We start from the raw sequence: 17,780 nt of genomic DNA, 5'->3' as shown, positions 1-17,780 counted from the left end.
CCCAATACTTGCCTGCCTGCGGCCCACGGCGTGGCTCTGCGAGCGGGCCCGTACGGCCCATCTTCACCAACAAGCACTCAAGACCCTCACGAGGGGCCAAGCCTCGCGAGGCGGACGACACAAGACCTCCTCAAGAGCGGCCTCACCGGTTGGCTCACGAGGGGCGGAGAGTTCAAGGCAAGGCAAACCTCGCGAGGTTCTCATGACGTGAGCCATGACAATCAAGATCAGGCGGGCGCCAGGCGGGCGCCAGCGCGCACAGTGTCCTTGTTTCCTCTTTGGTGCTAAGGGAGCAAGCGCAGGCGCGGAGTACCGAGGCGTCAAGCAAAGGTTTCCATATCAGTGCAACGAGACCAAGACCAGCAGGATGGCAAGACGGAGGTCACCATGGAGCCCAAGGCGGCGTCACCACCAGAGCCTTTTGCAGGCGGAGACTGCTTTTGTCAGGATAAGCTGTACTAGCTGTCCCCTTTCAAATTGGCCGTTGTTGGCTCCCTTCCCGCTCAATATTTGGGGAGAGGACCAGGGCCTCTATAAATAGGACTAGCCACCACAGTAGGAGGCATCTGATCTTTAGCCAATCCTTAGCCACACACCGAGCACAAGAACACCTCAACCTCAGGAGGTTGTTCTTCCCCTTGTACTGTTCATCCTCAGCCCGAGAGGCAATCCACCACCACCACACTGGAGTAGGGTATTACACCACAACGGTGGCCCGAACAAGTATAAATCTTGTGTCCTTTGTATTCTGTGTTCATCGAGTTATCCCTTGAGATCTTAGTGAGGCTAGGACGTGGATCGGTAGGGGGAGATCTTCGCGCGCACCCCAGTGTTCGAACCTTGAGGGCTTTGCCAGAACCCGTGATCTGACAGCTTGCTTGCTCAAAATGCTTAGTGATATGCTCCAAAGCCGTCAACCACTTTCTCATTTCCACATATGTCCCAAACCAAAATTCAAACTCGGCCCCACCGATTTGATCTATCCAGCGCCACCGAGTTCAGTTGACATAGCCATAGCCAGAAACCCTAATCAGTTCGTTCTCACCGATAGGGATCTCGGTCTCACCGAGATGGGATTGCAAACTCTCTGTTTCCCTTCGTAACGTTTCGGTCTAACCAAGATGAGTGATCGGTCTCACAGAGTTCGCAATGCAAACTCTCTGTTTCCTTTTCGTAACGTTTCAGTCTCACCGAAATGAGCGATCAGTCGCACCGAGTTTGCCTGACCAACTCTCTGTTTGCCTATTATAGAAATCGGTCTCACCGAGTTCATGTGATCGGTCTCACCGAGATTACGTTATGCCCTAACCCTAATGAAATCGGTCCCACCGAGTTGACATGTCAGTCCCACCGAAAATCCTAACGTTCACATTTTGAACTAAATCGGTCTGACCGAGTTTCACTATTCGGTCCCACCGAGTTTGGTAAATTGTGTGTAACAGTTAGATTTTGTGTGGAGGCTATATATACCCCTCCACCCTTCCTCCATTCATGGAGAGAGCCATCAGAACGTTCCTACACTTCTAGCATTCATTTTCTGAGAGAGAACCACCTACTCATGTGTTGAGACCAAGATATACCAATCCAACCACAAGAATCTTGATCTCTAGCCTTCCCCAAGTTGCTTTCCACTCAAATCATCTTTCCACCAAATCCAAATCTATGAGAGAGAGTTGAGTGTTGGGGAGACTATCATTTGAAGCACAAGAGCAAGGAGTTCATCATAAACACACCATCTATTACCTTTCGGAGAGTGGTGTCTCCTAGATTGGTTAGGTGTCACTTGGGAGCCACCGTCAAGATTGTGGAGTTGAACCAAGGAGTTTGTAAGGGCAAGGAGATCGCCTACTTCGTGAAGATCTACCCAAGTGAGGCAAGTCCTTCGTGGGCGATGGCCATGGTGGGATAGACAAGGTTGCTTCTTCGTGGACCCTTCATGGGTGGAGCCCTCCGTTGACTCGCGCAGCCGTTACCCTTCGTGGGTTGAAGTCTCCATCAACGTGGATGTACGATAGCACCACCTATCGGAACCACACCAAAAATCTCTGTGTCTACATTGTGTTTGCTCCCTCCAAACTCCTCCCCTTTACCTTCATATGCAATGATTTACATTCCGCTGCTATACTCTTAGATTTGCATGTGTAGGTTGATTGCTTGACTTGTGATAAGTTGCTAAAACCTGCTAAGACTTAAAATTGGGAAAAGACTAGATTTTTATTTGGTCAAGTAGTCTAATCACCCCCCTCTAGACATACTTTCGATCCTACAAGTGGTATCAGAGCTTTGGTCTCCATTTGCCTTGATTTCCATAGCTTTGGTGATCATAGCATTGGTTTCACAACCTAGGAGAGTATGACGTCTAGCAAGGGAAATTACCACCGTAGAGGTCCTTACTTTGATGGTACTAATTTTGCTAGTTGGAAGCATAAGATGAAAATGCATATTCTTGGACATAACCCCGCCATTTGGGCTATTGTGTGTATTGGTTTGCAAGGTGAATTCTTCGATGAGAGAGAACCGAATCGTGAAGCTACCGCGGAAGAATTGAAGATGTTGTAATACAATGCTCAAGCTTGTGATATCCTCTTCAATGGATTGTGCCCCAAAGAATTCAACAAAATCAGCCGTCTTGAGAATGCAAAGGAACTTTGGGGTACTTTGATTGATATGCACGAAGGTACCGACTCCGTCAAGGAATCCAAATTGGATGTGCTTCAGAGTCAGCTTGACAACTTCAAAATGAAGGATGGTGAAGGTGTCGCTGAAATGTACTCTAGGCTTGCTCTCATCACAAATGAGATTGCCAGCTTAGGAAGTGAAGAGATGACCGACAGATTCATCATCAAGAAGATCCTAAGAGCCTTGGATTTAAAATATGATACCGTGTGCACATTGATCCAAATGATGCCCAATTACAAAGATCTCAAGCCAACGGAAGTCATTGGAAGAACTATTGCTCATGAGATGTCACTCAAGGATAAAGAAGAGCTTCACAACAAGTCAAGTGGTGCTTACAAAGACTCATGTGATGCTCCTACATCATCAAGTGAGAAACAAGCCTTCAATGAGGAATTGAGCCTAATGGTGAAGAATTTCAACAAGTTCTACAAGAGTAGAAGCAAAGAAAGAAGTTCCAAGTCAAGGTCCTACAATGACAAAAGATCTTCTAGTCATGAGCGTAATTGCTAAAATTGTGGAAGACGCGACACTACTCCAATGAGTGTACAGCTCCCTACAAAAGAAGAGAAGACTCACCTAAAAGGAGAAGTAGAAGAGAAGAATCACCTCCAAGAGAGAGAAGGAGTAGAGATGATCGTTACGAACGAAGAACCTCTCGCAGAAGCAAGGATTCAGAAAAGAAGGACAAGTCATCAAGGAGCTACACAAAATGAAGACATCAAGCTCACATTGGTGAATGGGTATCCGGCTCCGACTCCGACCATCACTCTCAGAGAATTTATCACTCTGACTCTGAATATACTCAAGATGAAGGTGTTGCCGGTCTAGCACTTGTGTCGACCAACTCCTATGATATATTTGACTCACCAAATGAAGGAATTGGATGATGCTTCATGGCTAAAGGCCCAAAGGTATCACACCCCGAGTATGTTGATTTCAATAGTGATGAAGTTGATTTGCTAGGTGATGATGATTTACTTGTTGACAACTCTAGTGATGAAAACTATGTTGAACTTGCTATTAATCATGCTAATCAAGATAAAATGAATGACGATGATAAGAAGGATATTGAGCGTGTAACTAAAGAACTAAACACTCTTAAGTTAGCTCATGAAACTACCTTAGAAGATCATCGAGAGCTTTTAAAGACTCATGAGAAGCTACGCTTTGAAAAGATCAACCTTGAGCAAGAGCATGGGTTCTTAAAAGCAATCAATGATGATCTTCGTAAGAAAAGTTCTTCTTACATCGCCAAGCCTTTACTCTTGTCTACTTACATGCCACAAGTAAAATCTAGCAACAAGAGTAAGAAAGATTCTTCATCTAGTAGTAACAATAATCATGCTAAATCCAACGTTGTTGCTTCTAGTAGTTCTCCTGATTCCACTAACGATTCTCTTAGCCAAGTTACACTTGAGCAAGAAAATAGCTTATTGAAGGGAATTATAGAGAAAGGTGTTTACAAGAGCTTTGCCGAAAGTACACAATTTGAGGAAATTGTACGCAAGCAAGGAAGGCACTGGAAGAATCAAGGTGTTGGTTTTGAATGAAAGTTCAATGCCAATGGAGTTGAGTGGGAAGAAGATCAATACCCCAAGATGAAGTTTGTTACTCAATAAGAGAAGTATGATCCTACTTCTTTCAAGGGAACACAAGCTCAAGATGATCTTCCACCACAAGACCACAAGCAAAAAGGCAAGGACGAGCTTCAATAGGATATTGATGCATTTGAAGAAGCTCCCAAGGCCTTGGTCAAGTGGGTTCCCAAGACTACATCAAGTTCTACTTCATCAAATACGACTACACAACTCCAAGGATTCCCATCAAGTTGATGTGGATCCCGAAGAAGAAGAACTAGAGAGTTCTTGAGGGTGACTCCGCCAACATATTTCACTCACATCATTTTGGCGAGAACAAGTGCAAACAACTTCCACATCTTGCATTAGTTCAAGGAGTCACAAACCCTCTTGTTGGTAAGACAAGGGACAAGGTAACCTAATGCATTCATGGACATCATCTCGTGTGAACTTCACTCTATGTCTATGGATATACTTGTTTGTTCCTTGTGGGACTAACCCGTGTAGGTATTGAAAGTGCAACTCACTCCAATGGATTGCTCCAAATGATCTACATCAACATTGAGCATTCATATCTTCAACATCTACATGAAGTCATCATCAACTGTAACGCCCACGATGCGGCTATATCTCCCACGTGTCGAGGCACGACTTAGAGGCATAACCGCATTGTGGTTTTGTCGCAAGAAGGGTCATCTTCACACAATCCCATGTAATGAACAAGAATGGGATAACGAGAGTCGGCTTACAATCGCCACTTCACACAATACATAAATATAATCCATACATCATCCAAAATACACACATAGACCGACTACGGTCAAGATCCAAATGAAAATAAGATAACCCAAAATGCTAGATCTCCGATCGTCCCAACTGGGCTCCACTACTGATCATCAGGAAAAGACACATAGTAACGACCACGTTCCTCATCGAACTCCCACTTGAGGTCGATCCCATCATCTGCACTGGCATCGTCGGCACCTGCATCTGTTTTGGTAGAATCTGTGAGTCACGAGGACTCAGCAATCTCACACCCGCGAGATCAAGACTATTTAAGCTTATAGGAAAGGATGGTGTAAAAAGGTGGAGCTGCAGCAGGCACTAAGCATATATGGTGGCTAACATACGCAAAAGAGAGCGAGAAGAGAAGCAACAGAACGGTTGTCATCTAGTAATGACCAAGAAGTGATCCTGAACTCCAACTTACGTCATTCATAACTCAAACCGTGTTCACTTCCCGGACTCCGCCGAGAAGAGACCATCACGGCTACACACACGGTTGATGTATTTTAAATAAGTCAAGTGACAAGTTCTCTACAACCGGACATTAACAAATTCCCATCTGCCTCATAACTGCGGGCACGGCTTTCGAAAGATAATACCCTGCAGGGGTGTCCCAACTTAGCCCATCATAAGCTCTCGCGGTCAACGAAGGATAAACCTTCTCCCGAGAAGACCCGGTCAGTCTTGGAATCCCGGTTTACAAGACATTTCGACAATGGTAAAACAAGACCAGCAAAGCCGCCCGATGTGCCGACAAATCCCGATAGGAGCTGCACATATCTCGTTCTCAGGGCACACCGGATGAGACATCCTACGAGTAAAACCAGACCTCGAGTTTCCACGAGGAGGCCCCGCAGTCTACTCAGTTCGGACCAACACTCGAAGGAGCACTGGCCCGGGGGGTTAAAATAAGATGACCCTCGGGCTCACGAAAACCCGAGGGAAAGGCTTAGGTGGCAAATGGTAAAACCAAAGTTGGGCCTTGCTGGAGGAGTTTTATTCAAGGCGAACTGTCAAGGGGGTCCCATAAATCTCCCAACCGCGTAAGGGACGCAAACTCAAGGAACATAATACCGGTATAACAGAAACTAGGGCGGCAAGAGTGGAACCAAACACCAAGCATAAGGCCGAGCCTTCCACCCTTTACCAAATATATAGATGCATTAATTAAATAAGATATATTGTGATATTCCAACATATCCATGTTTCAACATGGAACAAACTTCAACTTCACCTACAACTAGCAACGCTATAAGAAGGGCTGAGCAAAAGCGGTAACTTAGCCAAACAATGGTTTGCTAGGAAAGGATGGTTAGAGGCTGACATGGAAATATGGGAGGCATGATATAGCAAGTGGTAGGTAGCGCAGCATGGCAATAGAGCGAACAACTAGCAAAGCAAAGATAGAAGTGATTTCGAGGGTATGGTCATCTTGCCTGCAAGGTTCTCAGAGTTGTCGAAAGCTTGATCCTCGTAAGCGTACTCAACAGGTTCCTCGTTCACGAACTCGTCTCCCGGCTCTACCCAACACAAGAACACAAGCAATGGACCACAATCAATCACGAGGAATGCACAAGCAACATGATGCAAAACATGAATGATATGCAAGATATGATATGCGATGCATATGCGTGCTCCGAAAGGAAAAATGATGAACAAGGCAGTAACTTGGCAAACCAAGAATGACACTGGAAAGATGAGATGATTTCGGTTGAACTCGATATAAAGATCACCGGAAACGGATGCACGGTTTGCAAATGGCAAGCAAAACAAGAATGACACGAATCTGGGATTAACAGCATGATAGCATTTATAATGCAACAAGTAACAATGCTACAACACTCCAACATAGCAACAAAGCATATGGCAGTAATCTACAGGAGATGCTTGACAAAAGATGAACACTGAGCTACGGCTAGATCACAACATAACAGGTTCAAACAAGCATGGCAAAAGTGCAAAAGATAACAGGTTCACAGACAGTGAAATTACTGGACATGGCAGAAAACAGCATCAGGTAGCAAAGTTCAGAGCACGAAATCAACATGCTACATGAACTTAACATGGAAAAAAAAGGCATGGCAGTATTCTACTAAATTCATATCACACAAGTCCCTTACTGACCATAAGCCAAAAAGGAACAGAAGATATGATGGCAACCATGTAAACATAGCAAGTTCCGTTAACAGGTTTCAGACTTGGCAGAAAACAGAGTATGGCAGAAACAATAATATGAAGGCATCTTCGTGAGCTTGATGCACTCACCACAAAGCAATGCATGACAAAACAAGCATACCTAAAGAAAGATGGCATGTTTATAAAGCTATTCATGGCAAGAGCAAGTACATAGCATGTATGGAACAACTACAACAAGCTTGGCAAAATTGAATAACACGTAAACAATCTGCCAGAAATATTTTATAGCAAACGTAGAGCAAGATTAAGTCACGCTATGGCACTCCATAATTTCAAACAAGGGCAGGAATAGATCAATTACAACAATATCTACAAAACATCCTTACTGAACATCGCCAAAATAAGCATTGATCTCTCTGTAGCCACATGGATACATAGCAACAAAATAACAGCAGTCACAGACTTGGAAAAACTAGTCCCTGAAATCAGAAACATTACGGAGCCTAGTTTGCATGCTTGTGCCAGTCACCACAGAGATCACAAAAATACATGGAATACACCACTGGAAAGATGGCATGGCATACAACAGAACACATGTAGAGCTCATGCCCATAAGATGCACAGATTAAATGCAACAAAAATAACAAATCTCCAAGTTCTGATAAGTAACAGCAGACAACAGCAACTAGCAGTCTTGCACCAGAGATTTGGGCATCAAGATGGACTCAAATGAACATGGTGCAATGGAGTAAAATGAAGAGCATCATGAGGCGAACATTTCGATATACTACATGCGCGAAACGGAGCTATATGCAGAGAGTTATGATGCACTGAACATAGCACGATACTGCAAAAATAACAAGACTTGGAAATATTTCGGGTGGATCTCGGGGTCAACCTAGGTCAAAGCAGATCGAGATCGGGGCTAGGGCCGAGCTCGGGCACGATGCTCGTTCGCCGGCGACGGGAGCAGAGAGGGAGACGGTGGCCGGCGACATGGAGAGGAGGAGGCGCCGGGGCTAGGGGAAGGCGGCGGCGACCGGCGTCGAGGGCGGCGGCCTCGGGGGACGGCGGGCGCGGCGTCCAGCGCGGAGGAGGAACGGGGTCGCCGGCGGGCGCGGCGGCGGCGTTGGACGGCGCCGGCGCCGGCGACGTAGGGCGGCGAGGCGGAGGTGCAGCGGGCGACGGGCGGCGGGGAGCGACCGGGCGGGGCACGCGGGGGCTGCGGGCGGAGACGGGCCGGTGGGGGCGGCGTACGGGCCCGGCGGGCCGCGGGCGCGCGCGGTGGCCGGGGCCACGTGGCAGCGTCTGGGTGGCTGGGCGCGGCAGCGCGATTCCGTCCGGCTGCGGCTGGACGTGTCCGGCGGCGATGGGAGGAGATTTTTAGGGTTTGGACTGCGAATGATTTCGGGAGGGATGCAAATATATAGGTAGAGAGAGCTAGGAGAGTCCAAATGAGGTGCGGTTTTCGCCCACACGATCGTGATCGAACGACCTAGAGCATGGAAGAGAGTTTGGTGGGTTTTGGGCTGTTTAGAGAGTGGGTTTTTGCTGCACACACAACCAGACTTTGCGGTTACCCGGTTAACCGTTGGAGTACCAAACGATCTCCAAATGGAACGAAACTTGACCGGTGGTCTACCGGTGTTATACCAAGGCCACTTGACAAGCCTCGGTCCATTCCGAGAACGTTCAACACCCGCTCACGAAACGAAAACAAGAGGGGTGCGCCGGAGGAGGTGGGAGTGCCGGATTGCAAAATGGACAACGGGGAAAATGCTCGGATGCATGAGACGAACACGTATGCAAATGCAATGCACATGATGACATTGAGATGCATGACATGAACAAAATGCAAAACGAAAAACAAAAACCCGACCATAGAGGGAATATCATAACACATAGCCGAAAATGGCAACAGTTGGAGTTACAAATATGGCAAGTTACATCCGGGGTGTTACAACACTCCACCACTACGAGAGGATCTCGTCCCGAGATCTAGGACTGAAAGAACTCCGGATATTCGGAACGGAGGTGGTCCTCGCGTTCCCAGGTGGCTTCTCGGTCGGAATGGTGCGACCACTTCACTTTCAGGAATTTGATTGACTTGTTGCGAGTCTTGCGCTCAGTTTCTTCAAGAATAGCAACGGGGTGCTCATGATAAGACAAATCTTCTTGGAGGTCAATCTCTTCCAAGTTGATGGTGTGCTCAGGCGTCTTGAAGCACTTGCGGAGCTGTGACACGTGGAACACGTCATGCACGTTCGCGAAGTTGGAAGGAAGCTCAAGTTGATAGGCGAGGTCGTCTCTTTTGCCAATGATCTTGAAAGGACCCACGTATCTAGGGGCAAGCTTCCCTTTGATACCGAAACGACGAGTGCCTTTCATTGGAGAGACGTGGAGGTAGACATGGTCTCCGATCTCGAAAGCCAAATCACGGTGCTTACTATCATAGTAACTCTTCTATCGCGATTGCGCGGCTTTGAGATTTTCACGGATGAATTTACACATTTCTTCAGCTTCAGTGATTAAGCCATTGCCAAGAAGTTGTCGTTCACCAGTCTCTGACCAATTGAGAGGAGTACGACACTTTCTGCCATAGAGAATCTCGAATGGGGCCTTGCCCGAACTCGCTTGGAAGCTGTTGTTGTAGGAGAATTCGGCATATGGAAGACAATCTTCCCATTTCATGCCAAAGGAAATGACACAAGCCCTGAGCATATCTTCAAGAATTTTATTGACTCGCTCGACTTGGCCACTAGTTTGAGGATGGAAAGCTGTGCTGAAGCGAATGTTGGTGCCCATGGCCTTCTAGAAGGAGTCCCAGAACTTAGAGGTGAAGATGCTTCCACGATCTGAAGAAATCAATTGTGGAATGCCATGCAAGGAGACAATCCTGGAGGTGTATAGCTCTGCCAACTGAGCTGTTGTGATAGATTCTTTGATTGGAAGGAAATGAGCCACTTTAGAAAGCTTGTTGATGACAACGAAGATAGCATCATTTCCATGCTTGGACTTGGGAAAACCAGTCACGAAGTCCATTTCGATATGATCAAACTTCCACTCTGGGATAGCAAGAGTTTGGAGGAGACCAGCTGCTCGTTGGTGTTCTGCTTTCACTCTTCGACAGACATCACATTCATTCACGAATTGAGCAATTTCTCGCTTCATTCGAGTCCACCAATACGACTGCTTGAGGTCATGGTACATCTTCGTACTTCCAGGATGAATGGAAAGAAGAGAATTGTGCGCCTCGTTCATAATGACTTTCCTTAGATCACCTTTAGGAACCACAATCTGGTCCTCGAAGAATAAGTCAATGCGATAGCACTTGTATTTGGAAAGACCCTTGTTGATACCACGTTTCACCTTCTTCACCATGGCATCAAGAAGTTGTGCCTCACGAATTTGATCTTCCAAAGTAGGAGAGACTATGAGGTTGGCAAGAAAGCCTTGAGGAACAACTTGGAGATTCAGCTTGCGGAAGGCTTCACAAAGATCCGGTTGGAATGGCTTGAGGATTAAGCTGTTGCAATAAGCCTTCCTGCTTAAAGCATCTGCAATGACATTGGCCTTGCCTGGAGTATATTCAATACTCGGATTGTACTCTTGAATCATTTCGACCCATCGAGTCTGCCTGAGGTTGAGGTTGGGCTGAGTGAAGATGTACTTGAGACTCTTGTGATCGGTGAATATGTCCACTTTTCTTCCCAACAAGAGATGTCTCCACGTTATTAATGCATGGACAACTGCCGCCAACTCAAGATCGTGAGTGGGGTAGTTCTTCTCATTGGGCTTCAACTGACGAGAGGTATAGGCCACAACTTTCTTCTCTTGCATTAACACAGCACCGAGACCTTGGAGAGAAGCATCACAGAAAACTTCAAATGACTTGGATTCGTTAGGAGGAGTTAAGACAGGAGCTGTGACGAGTTTCTCTTTGAGAGTGTTGAAAGCAACGTCACACTCAGGAGACCAGACATACTTCACATGCTTCTGGAGGAGGTTGGAAAGAGGCTTTGCAATCTTAGAGAAATTCTCAACGAATCTTCGGCAATAGCTTGCAAGACCAAGAAAACTACGAAGCTGCTTGACATTCTGAGGAGGTTCCCAATTCACAATTGCAGACACCTTCTCGGGATTAACAGCGATGCCCTTGGCAGAGATGATGTGACCAAGGTAAAGAACTTCATCGAGCCAAAACTCACATTTGGAGAACTTCGCATAGAATTGATACTCTCTGAGCTTGTCGAGCACCAATCGCAAATGTTTGGCATGATCCTTCTTATTCTTGGAGAAGACCAAGATATCATCGAGATACACCAGGACGAATTCATTGGTATAGGGGTTGAAGATGAAATTCATCATCCTTGAGAATGTTGGAGGAGCATTGACAAGACCGAAAGACATGACAGTATATTCATAAGAACCAAAGCTTGTTCTGAATGCTGTCTTGGGAATATCTTCTTCACGAATGCGAATCTGATGATAACCCATACGAAGGTCAAGCTTCAAGAATACTTTAGCACCTTTGAGTTGCTCGAATAGCTCATTGATGTTGGGAAGTGGATACTTGTTCTTGATTGTCTTCTTGTTCAATGGACGGTAGTCGACACAAAGTCGGTCTATGCCATCCTTCTTCTGGACAAAAAGAACACCACAACCCCATGGAGAAGAACTCGGTCTGATCAAACCCAGACGCTCTTGTTCATCGAGCTGTTTCTTCAATTCCTTCAGCTCCTTGGGTCCAAGCTTGTATGGACGCTTGCAAACGGGTTCAGTGCCTGGCTCAAGATCGATAACGAACTCAACTGGCCGGTGAGGAGGCATACCCGGAAGCTCTTCTGGAAAAACATCTTGGTACTCACAAACGACTGGAATTTGAGAGATGGCATTCAATTCGCCCTTCTCGTTGAGAGAAAATAACCGAATGGTTTCATCACGAGCGGCATAAATGATAACATCCTCAGAAGAGTGTGTCAATTGAATTTCCCTGGCAGCACAATCAAGTTGAGCCTTGTGCTTAGAAAGCCAGTCCATCCCGAGAATTAGATCAATATCCGAGTCACCAAGAACAACTGGAGAAGACAGAAATTTATAGTTTCCCATCTTGATGGAAACATCGGGAGCAACCAAACTAGAAGTCAAAAGCTTTCCCGGAGAAACAACTTGCATAACTTTGGATAAAATCTCTGTGTCAACATTGTGCTTCGATGCAAATGGGTATGACAAGAAAGAATGCGATGCACCAGTATCAAATAAGACTTTTGCAGGAATATCATTAACTGAGAGATTACCCATTATCACATCAGTAGATTCCTCCGCTTGAGCTGCATTCATCATGTTCACCTTTGCAGACTTTGGATTATGCTTGACCACTGCATTGCTGGAAGATCTGACAGGAGGAGGAGGCGGAAGGCGCCTTTGATTGAAGCACTTGTTAGCATAGTGACCTTTCTGCTGACACTTGTTGCAAGTCACCTCTGAGAGTGGACGGTGATAAGGAGCATTCGACTTTGGGGCTTGATTCTGAGACTTGTTCTGATAGCCAGAGTTGGAAGAGTGGGAAGATCCATGGCCACCTTTGTTCTTCTGTTGGTAAGGCTGACGAAATGGAGGAGGAGGAGGCAACCAGAACTTCTGTTGCTTAGCTGCCATAAGTGAGGAAGAAGACTGAACTGCGTCCCTGACTCTCTTCTTAGAAGCCTCACACTTGAGCTGAGCAGCCTCTTGCTTCAGTGCCATATTATAAAATTGATCAAACTGAGTAGGCTCAACAAGAACGAGAGCTAACTGCAGATCCTCTCTAAGGCCACCTCTGAAGTGATAGATCATGCTCTTTTCATCAGGAACGTCTTGTTTAGCGAAGCGAGCAAGTTTCTGAAACTGGATGTTGAATTGATACACAGACATGTTGCCTTGCTTGAGATTGCGGAACTCCTCACGCTTGCTCTCAACAACACTTTGTGGAATGTGGTGAGCTTTGAAGTCCCGACAGAAGTCAGTCCAAGTGATCACACGACCTCCTCTGGAATCTTTGTATTGTTGATACCAATCAGCAGCTTGGTCCTTGAGCTGAAAAGAAGCAAACTTGACATAGTCCTCAGGCCTGACATTGCTACATTCAAAATGCTTGTTGATGTCCACGAGCCAATCATCGGCATCCGTGGCCTCGGCACAGTAGCTGAAAGACTTGGGCTGATTTGCGAGAAACTGGTTGAGGGTAGCGAAGTGAGGCTGATTGTTGCCTTGACCTTGATTGCCTTGCCCTTGGGTGCGTTCTTGCAAGAGTTGCAGAATCATCTGAGCATTGGCGTTGGAGGCTGCCATGATAGCTTTCCATGCCTCCGGAGGCAGAGGTGGTGGCGGAGGGTTCGCTTGACTCCCTTCATTGCGATCCGGATTCTGACGCGTTGGCGGAGCCATCCTGAAGAGGGTGACATCCGTTAGCATCTTGATAGACAAATAGACAAGTAGAATCAACGGATAGAAATTGCAACAAATAGTCTTCACAATAAACATTCGAACGAGGATGCACGAATGAATTCCATAGTAAATCATCACACTTCCATAAATTGAGAAGCCACTTGAAAAAGATATGGAATCAACATTTGACTTCGAAGTAACTCGAATACCACAATTGAAAACAAAACAAAGTATTGGCTTGCAGAATAAGCCGGAACAAACATATGATAGAGATTTCGTCCGAAGTTTTCGTGGTGGGGCCCACACGGGCTCGATCGTACAGCACCATCATGTACAAGGCTGTGCACATGACATACGAAGCGTCCCCGAGTCGGCATAGCCAAGGACTCTTTAAGACACTACGAGACCACTGTAAAACCAACCGTGGAAAGGCGGACCACTAGACGTCGAACCCCAATCTCATATCATGCATCTGTCGGAAAGATATCCTAGGAGCTACTTGAATTCCCACTTATAAACTCCCGAAACTTTCTGGCTATGCAATTTGGTGTTGGGGATACAGGGGACACAAAATATATCACCCAAACTAGCAATCCCTAGATCCAGCTATATCCATCCGTCAACACATAACCAAGAAACCTTCGGAAATCGTGTACCTCAACCTTCGAAAAGCATCCGTTATACGAGTTATGGCAATACTCCCGAACTCCCGCCCCAGTACTGGGTGGCGTCGAGGTGATCTCACCAACAACTGCATAAAAGAGATTTCGATGTCGGCGAAACTCAGGTATTCCAGAACTGCAACGATAAAATTGTGACGACAACACCTCGGAGCTCAACTCCCCGGGACACTGCCACAACCCCTAAATGTCAGGAGGCACCAAGAACAATGTTCTCGTCACAAAACCATCGGAACGATTCTAAGATACCCGCGTGATCCTAAAAAAAAATTAGTGAAATTTGAGGAGAGAAGAGTCAAAACTTCTACGTCAGGAGACCTCACCAGAGCGACAAAGGGACTGATAAGTAAAAAAGAATCCAACTCTCCGATATATATAATCCTAAGACTCAAAACATTTTTGTTCTAGACTCAACAACGCCAGCGATTCGATCAAGCAGGGGGCTCCTAAGTCGGGGATGGCTCTGATTACCAACTTGTAACGCCCACGATGCGGCTATATCTCCCACGTGTCGAGGCACGACTTAGAGGCATAACCGCATTGTGGTTTTTTCGCCAGAAGGGTCATCTTCACACAATCCCATGTAATGAACAAGAATGGGATAACGAGAGTCGGCTTACAATCACCACTTCACACAATACATAAATATAATCCATACATCATCCAAAATACACACATAGACCGACTACGGTCAAGATCCAAATGAAAATAAGATAACCCCAAATGCTAGATCCCCGATCGTCCCAACTGGGCTCCACTACTGATCATCAGGAAAAGACACATAGTAACGACCACGTTCCTCATCGAACTCCCACTTGAGGTCGATCCCATCATCTGCACTGGCATCGTCGGCACCTGCATCTGTTTTGGTAGAATCTGTGAGTCACGAGGACTCAGCAATCTCACACCCGCGAGATCAAGACTATTTAAGCTTATAGGAAAGGATGGTGTAAAAAGGTGGAGCTGCAGCAGGCACTAAGCATATATGGTGGCTAACATACGCAAAAGAGAGCGAGAAGAGAAGCAACGGAACGGTCGTCATCTAGTAATGACCAAGAAGTGATCCTGAACTCCTACTTATGTCATTCATAACTCAAACCGTGTTCACTTCCCGGACTCAGCCGAGAAGAGACCATCACGGCTACACACACGGTTGATGTATTTTAAATAAGTCAAGTGACAAGTTCTCTACAACCGGACATTAAAAAATTCCCATCTGCCTCATAACCGCGGGCACGGCTTTCGAAAGATAATACCCAGCAGGGGTGTCCCAACTTAGCCCATCATAAGCTCTCGCGGTCAACGAAGGATAAACCTTCTCCCGAGAAGACCCGATCAGTCTCGGAATCCCGGTTTACAAGACATTTCGACAATGGTAAAACAAGACCAGCAAAGCCGCCCGATGTGCCGACAAATCCCGATAGGAGCTGCACATATCTCGTTCTCAGGGCACACCGGATGAGACATCCTACGAGTAAAACCAGACCTCGAGTTTCCACGAGGGGGCCCCGCAGTCTACTCAGTTCGGACCAACACTCGAAGGAGCACTGGCCCGGGGGGGTTAAAATAAGATGACCCTCGGGCTCGCGAAAACCCGGGGGAAAGGCTTAGGTGGCAAATGGTAAAACCAAAGTTGGGCCTTGCTGGAGGAGTTTTATTCAAGGCGAACTGTCAAGGGGGTCCCATAAATCACCCAACCGCGTAAGGGACGCAAACTCAAGGAACATAATACCGGTATAACAGAAACTAGGGCGGCAAGAGTGGAACAAAACACTAGGCATAAGGCCGAGCCTTCCACCCTTTACCAAATATATAGATGCATTAATTAAATAAGAGATATTGTGATATCCCAACATATCCATGTTCCAACATGGAACAAACTTCAACTTCACCTGCAACTAGCAACGCTATAAGAAGGGCTGAGCAAAAGCGGTAACTTAGCCAAACAACGGTTTGCTAGGAAATGATGGTTAGAGGCTGACATGGCAATATGGGAGGAATGATATAGCAAGTGGTAGGTAGCGCAGCATGGCAATAGAGCGAACAACTAGCAAAGCAAATATAGAAGTGATTTCGAGGGTATGGTCATCTTGCCTGCAATGTTCTCAGAGTTGTCGAAAGCTTGATCCTCGTAAGCGTACTCAACAGGTTCCTCGTTCACGAACTCGTCTCCCGGCTCTACCCAACACAATAACACAAGCAATGGAACCACAATCAATCACGAGGAATGCACAAGCAACATGATGCAAAACATGAATGATATGCAAGATATGATATGCGATGCATATGCGTGCTCCGGAAGGAAAAATGATGAACAAGGCAGTAACTTGGCAAACCAAGCATGCCACTGGAAAGATGAGATGATTTCAGTTGAAATCGGTATAAAGATCACCGGAAACGGATGCACGGTTTGCAAATGGCAAGCAAAACAAGAATGACACGAATCTGGGATTAACAGCATGATAGCATTTAGAATGCAACAAGTAACAATGCTACAGCACTCCAACATAGCAAAAAAGCATATGGCAGTAATCTACAGGAGATGCTTGACAAAATATGAACACTGAGCTACGGCTAGATCACAACATAACAGGTTCAAACAAGCATGGCAAAAGTGCAAAAGATAACAGGTTCACAGACAGTGAAATTACTGGACATGGCAGAAAACAGCATCAGGTAGCAAAGTTCAGAGCACGAAATCAACATGCTACATGAACTTAACATGGCAAAACAAGGCATGGCAGTATTCTACTAAATTCATATCACACAAGTCCCTTACTGACCATAAGCCAAAAAGGAACAGAAGATATGATGGCAACCATGTAAACATAGCAAGTTTCGTTAACAGGTTTCAGACTTGGCAGAAAACAGAGTATGGCAGAAACAATAATATGAAGGCATCTTCGTGAGCTTGATGCACTCACCACAAAGCAATGCATGACAAAACAAGCATACCTACAGAAAGATAGCATGTTTATGAAGCTATCCATGGCAAGAGCAAGTACATAGCATGTATGGAACAACTACAACAAGCTTGGCAAAATTGAATAACACGTAAACAATCTGCCAGAAATATTTTATAGCAAAAGTAGCAAGATTGAGTCATGCTATCGCACTCCATAATTGCAAACAAGGGCAGGAATGGATCAATTACAACAATATCTACAAAACATCCTTACAGAACATCTCCAAAATAAGCATGGATCTCTCTGTAGCCACATGGATACATAGCAACAAAATAACAGCAGTCACAGACTTGGAAAAACTACAGTCCCTGAAATCAGAAACATTACAGAGCCTAGTTTGCATGCTTGTGCCAGTCACCACGGAGATCACAAAAATACATGGCATACACCACTGGAACGATGGCATGGCATACAACAAAACACATGTAGAGCTCATGCCCATAAGATGCACAGATTAAATGCAACAAAAATAACAAATCTCCAAGTTCTGATAAGTAACAGCAGACAACAGCAACTAGCAGTCTTGCACC

Source organism: Aegilops tauschii, chromosome 1, assembly GCF_002575655.3.
Source record: "Aegilops tauschii subsp. strangulata cultivar AL8/78 chromosome 1, Aet v6.0, whole genome shotgun sequence".
NCBI lineage: Eukaryota > Viridiplantae > Streptophyta > Magnoliopsida > Poales > Poaceae > Aegilops > Aegilops tauschii.
This window is presented reverse-complemented; position numbering follows the sequence as displayed.